We start from the raw sequence: 5,784 nt of genomic DNA, 5'->3' as shown, positions 1-5,784 counted from the left end.
TTCTTGTCCGTTTTATGAGCAAACGCCTTATTCTTACGGCATACTACATTAAAATAAGAAGGAAAAGCAGGGCAAGCAAAGATTACTTGACTTGAAACCGTTTGTTCAAATTGTTCATATAATACATACGTTAGAGAATAATGTGAAGGTATTGTTTTCTGATTTCATTGTTTGTTTTCTGCTGTCGCGACTCTGTGGTTGCGTGCGACGTTGTATATGTGCGCACGCAGGTTATTACGTCGCTCATTCTTCTTTGTTACGTGAAAATGATACATACGATACCAATACATACTTTTCCATGCAACGTGTAAATAATTATTCTATTTTCATTGGATTTCTTTCGTTTTGTGGGCCAACACTAATGTCATTTATTTGTGTTTCATTAAAATAATGTTGAAGCACAAAATGAAAGACAACCACTGAAAACATTTACACGCTTTATGGTAACGTATGTATCATTTTCACGTAACAATGGAGGTGTTGTTTTCTGATTTTATTGTTTGTTCTCTGTTATTGCGACTCTGTGGTTACGTGCGACGTTGTATATGTGCGCACGCAGGTTATTACGTCGCTCATTCTTCTTTGTTACGTGAAAATGATACATACGTTACCATAAAGCGTGTAAATGTTTTTTATTCTATTTTCATTGGTTGTCTTTCCTTTTGTGCGTCAACATTATTTGAATGAAACACAAATAAAAGACATAAGTGTTGGCCCACAAAGCGAAAGAAAACCAATGAAAATAGAATAATTAGTTACACGTTTCATGGAAAAGTATGTATTGGTAACGTATGTATCATTTTAACGAAACAAAGAAGAATGAGTGACGTAATAACAAGCGTGCGCACATATACAACGTCGCACGCAACCACAGAGTCGCGACAAGAGAGAACAAACAATGAAATCAAAAAACAACACCTTCATATTATTTGGTTACGAACATATCGGTAACGTATGAATCAGATAAATAATTTTCACAGATAGTTGCAGGTAAGAAATAATTTTTGTCTCGTTTTCTTTCATTTTAATGTCACATTAAGGCATAAGTGATGGTGCACTAAACGAAAGACAACCAATAAAAATAGTTACCATGGAGCGTGTAAATACTTTTCTTTTTATTGTTTGTTGTCCGTTTTATGAGCAAACGCCTTATTCTTACGGCATACTACATTAAAATAAGAAGGAAAAGCAGGGCAAGCAAAGATTACTTGACTTGAAACCGTTTGTTCAAATTGTTTATATAATACATACGTTAGAGAATAATGTGAAGGTATTGTTTTCTGATTTCATTGTTTGTTCTCTGCTGTCGCGACTCTGTGGTTGCGTGCGACGTTGTATATGTGCGCACGCAGGTTATTACGTCGCTCATTCTTCTTTGTTACGTGAAAATGATACATACGTTACCATAAAGCGTGTAAATGTTTTCAGTGGTTGTCTTTCATTTTGTGCTTCAACATTATTTTAATGAAACACAAATAAATGACATTAGTGTTGCCCACAAAGCGAAAGAAATCCAATGAAAATAGAATAATTATTTACACGTTGCATGGAAAAGTATGTATTGGTAACGTATGTATCATTTTAACGTAACAAAGAAGAATGAGTGACGTAATAACAAGCGTGCGCACACATACAACGTCGCACGCAACCACAGAGTCGCGACAAGAGAGAACAAACAATGAAATCAAAAAACAACACCTTCATATTATTTGGTTACGAACATATCGGTAACGTATGAATGAAATGAAAAATTTTCACAGATTGTTTAAGGTAGGAAATATTTTTTGTCTCGTTTTTTTTACATTTTAATGTCACATTACAGTCAGATGGCAACTGGCTGAAAAACGTAACGTCATGGCGGTTATTTGAAACTTTTCAGTGAGTCCGCGTCACGAAATAGCGCCGTTATTGGACAACTGCGATGGCCGACGTGAAAAACCATACCTTGCAAATAAAGCTCTATTAAAATCTAACAAAGGCACTCTGTGCAGTCATTTTTTATAGACATGTAGAAAAGCATGTACTCTTACCCGTGGTTTCAAAGCATTACGGAAATGAGCATCATTTATGAATGAAATACGGACACGATTTTAGGACTTTGGAAAAAAATGAACCAAAAAATGTATCTCGTAGGGGGTGGGACTATAGTGCGAGGAAAAAAGTTGCTAGCCTGAATTTTATTCATTTTTAGATATAATGTAAAATATCATCATAGGTTTAAAATTTCAAAGTTTCAAGAATGCGTTATCTCTAGTATAGTCACACTGCTCCCGAATTCAACAGTCAACGAAATAAAACTGAAAAAATGACGTTTCTCGATACCTCTGCCAAACAGTGAAATTTCTCGACCTTGATACTGCTGAAAGTTAAAAATTTTATTCAAATATAATAAAAACTAACCTGAGAACGATGTTAAATCGAACGCAACCGATTTAAACTAGTCATTCCAGTGAGTATTTTCCTGAATGACCTTCACCTATCCGTGATGCATGGCATGCGACAGGCAACCCTGTAACTTTGTAGGTGCATTTTGAAAATTGCTCCTATTCTGTTAGATTTCATCAATGGGATTTTATCATTTATAAAAAAAATCGATCCTAAGATAGGGTTTATGTATTCTGATATCATTTATGCAGGAGGTTATATGTTGACCTATTTATAAAACATTTCGTAAACAAGTTTGACAAGTGAAAAAATGTATCCAAAAAGTATCAAAGATTCAAATGCCACATCTCAAATAGCTGGGTGGCTTAGCAGTTCATAGTTGCAAAATGAAGGGGGTGTGGGAATAATAGAAGAATCAAGATTTTAGGGTAAATTATTTTAAATTTGACTTAATTGACATATATGAGTTTTTGAAGAATATTTTAAGCTGGAAAATTTAGGATTTCCATGAGAAATATAGTTCTTCTTTTTCCTTAAACGCCAAATTTTTCTTGTTCTTATATCCTACTAATACAACTCCTCCACACCACGGGAAAAACTATCGAAGCCGTTCTCAATTCACCGTTGCGAGATGATAAGAAGTCGGTTATTTTTCATTATTTTTAATATGAATAAAAAACATACAGTGTAAGCAGAGCCGCAGTCCGCAATGGTAAACAGAATGAATATGTTGTGTTCAGTCTACTCGTAACTCAGGATTGTGCAGATTAAACTTATGGCAGCAAATTTCGAGGAGGATTCGCATCACTCGGCTTGTTTTGTGCAGGTGCGAAACCGATAAACGTCCGTCTTTTGAAATAAGACATCTATGAAGGTAAAATTAGTTTAACACCTCAGATATTATTTATTATACTAAAAAAGGCCATTTTATTGTGCAAATAAGTGAAAAATATTTTACTTTTCGAAATTTAATTAAATCTTCAGACCTTCACTTGCTTCTGTATTGGAGAATATGACGTCAGAATATGGCTGACACCTAGCGGAATAGGGTCAAAAAATGCACTTCAACAGCTCGCATAAAAAGTTGCTACAATAAACTTTGATGAAACTTGACAATTATATTTCTTATTAAAAAAGCCACCTTTTACGGACTTTACTAAGATGCGTTATTTCTAATAAAGGAGAAATCTCAAATTGTTACAGTGTTGCTACGGCCCAAAATTGACCCGTTGGCCGATTTCGTTGAGTTCTAACTCGTTCATTTCTGCTTCCTTGCAAGTGAATCGCACACGTCGAGACGCGTAGTGAACTCTTCTACCATGTCTTAATTTTTCACAAGCACGTATGAGGGCAATTAAGGAAAATTCATGAATTTCTGCGATGGTTACGCATTTAACAAAATTTCGACCGCGACGTCATCTCAGCGCTCGCGCTCCGTTCTGAATATTTTCCTACGCGCAGCCAGTTGCCATATGACTGATTAAGGCATAAGTGAAGGCGCACTAAACGAAAGACAACCAATAAAAAAAGTTACCATGGAGCGTGTAAATACTTTTATTTTTTTTGTTTCTTGTCCGTTTTATGAGCAAACGCCTTATTCTTACGGCATACTACATTAAAATAAGAAGGAAAAGCAGGGCAAGCAAAGATTACTTGACTTGAAACCGTTTGTTCAAATTGTTCATATAATACATACGTTAGAGAATAATGTGAAGGTATTGTTTTCTGATTTCATTGTTTGTTTTCTGCTGTCGCGACTCTGTGGTTGCGTGCGACGTTGTATATGTGCGCACGCAGGTTATTACGTCGCTCATTCTTCTTTGTTACGTGAAAATGATACATACGTTACCATAAAGCGTGTAAATGTTTCCAGTGGTTGTCTTTCATTTTGTGCTTCAACATTATTTTAATGAAACACAAATAAATGACATTAGTGTTGGCCCACAAAGCGAAAGAAATCCAATGAAAATAGAATAATTATTTACACGTTGCATGGAAAAGTATGTATTGGTAACGTATGTATCATTTTAACGTAACAAAGAAGAATGAGTGAGGTAATAACAAGCGTGCGCACACATACAACGTCGCACGCAACCACAGAGTCGCGACAAGAGAGAACAAACAATGAAATCAAAAAACAACACCTTCATATTATTTGGTTACGAACATATCGGTAACGTATGAATCAAATGAAAAATTTTAACAGATAGTTCAAGGTAAGAAATATTTTTTGTCTGGTTTTTTTTCATTTTAATGTCACATTAAGGCATAAGTGTTGGCCCACAAAACGAAAGACAACCAATGAAAATAGAATAAATAAATATTTACGCGCTTTGTAGTAACGTAGTAACGTATATATCGGTAACGTATGTCTCATATTAACGTAATAAAGAAGAAAATTAATTTGTGTTTCATTAAAATAATGTTGACACGCAAAATGAAAGACAACCAATGAAAACAGAATAAAAACATTTACACGCTTTATGGTAACGTATGTATCATTTTCACGTAACAATGGAGGTGTTGTTTTCTGATTTCATTGTTTGTTCTCTGTTGTCGCGACTCTGTGGTTACGTGCGACGTTGTATATGTGCGCACGCAGGTTATTACGTCGCTCATTCTTCTTTGTTACGTGAAAATGATACATACGTTACCATAAAGCGTGTAAATGTTTTTTATTCTATTTTCATTGGTTGTCTTTCCTTTTGTGCGTCAACATAATTTTAATGAAACACAAATAAAAGACATAAGTGTTGGCCCACAAATCGAAAGAAAACCAATGAAAATAGAATAATTAGTTACACGTTTCATGGAAAAGTATGTATTGGTAACGTATGTATCATTTTAACGTAACAAAGAAGAATGAGCGACGTAATAACAAGCGTGCGCACATATACAACGTCGCACGCAACCACAGAGTCGCGACAAGAGAGAACAAACAATGAAATCAAAAAACAACACCTTCATATTATTTGGTTACGAACATATCGGTAACGTATGAATCAGATGAATAATTTTCACAGACAGTTGCAGGTAAGAAATATATTTTGTCTCGTTTTCTTTCATTTTAATGTCACATTAAGGCATAAGTGTTGGCCCACAAAACGAAAGACAACCAATGAAAATAGAATAAATAAATATTTACACGCTTCGTGTTAACGTATATATCGGAAACGTATGTCTCAAATTAACGTAAGAAAGAAGAAAGAGCGCCGTAAAAGCATGCGTGCTCACATATACAAAGTCACACGCACTCACAAAGTCATGGAAACAGAGAACAATCAATGAAATAAGAAAATAACATCTTCATATTTTTGTTCACGTATGTATCAGTAACTTATCTATCATATGAACAATTTTCACAGTTAGTTGAAGGCAAGAAATCTAAATTTTATCGAT

The sequence above is a fragment of the Lingula anatina genome, chromosome 5, assembly GCF_051362555.1.
Source record: "Lingula anatina isolate TDL-2025a chromosome 5, LinAna3.0, whole genome shotgun sequence".
Classification (NCBI taxonomy): Eukaryota; Metazoa; Brachiopoda; class Lingulata; order Lingulida; family Lingulidae; genus Lingula; species Lingula anatina.
This window is presented reverse-complemented; position numbering follows the sequence as displayed.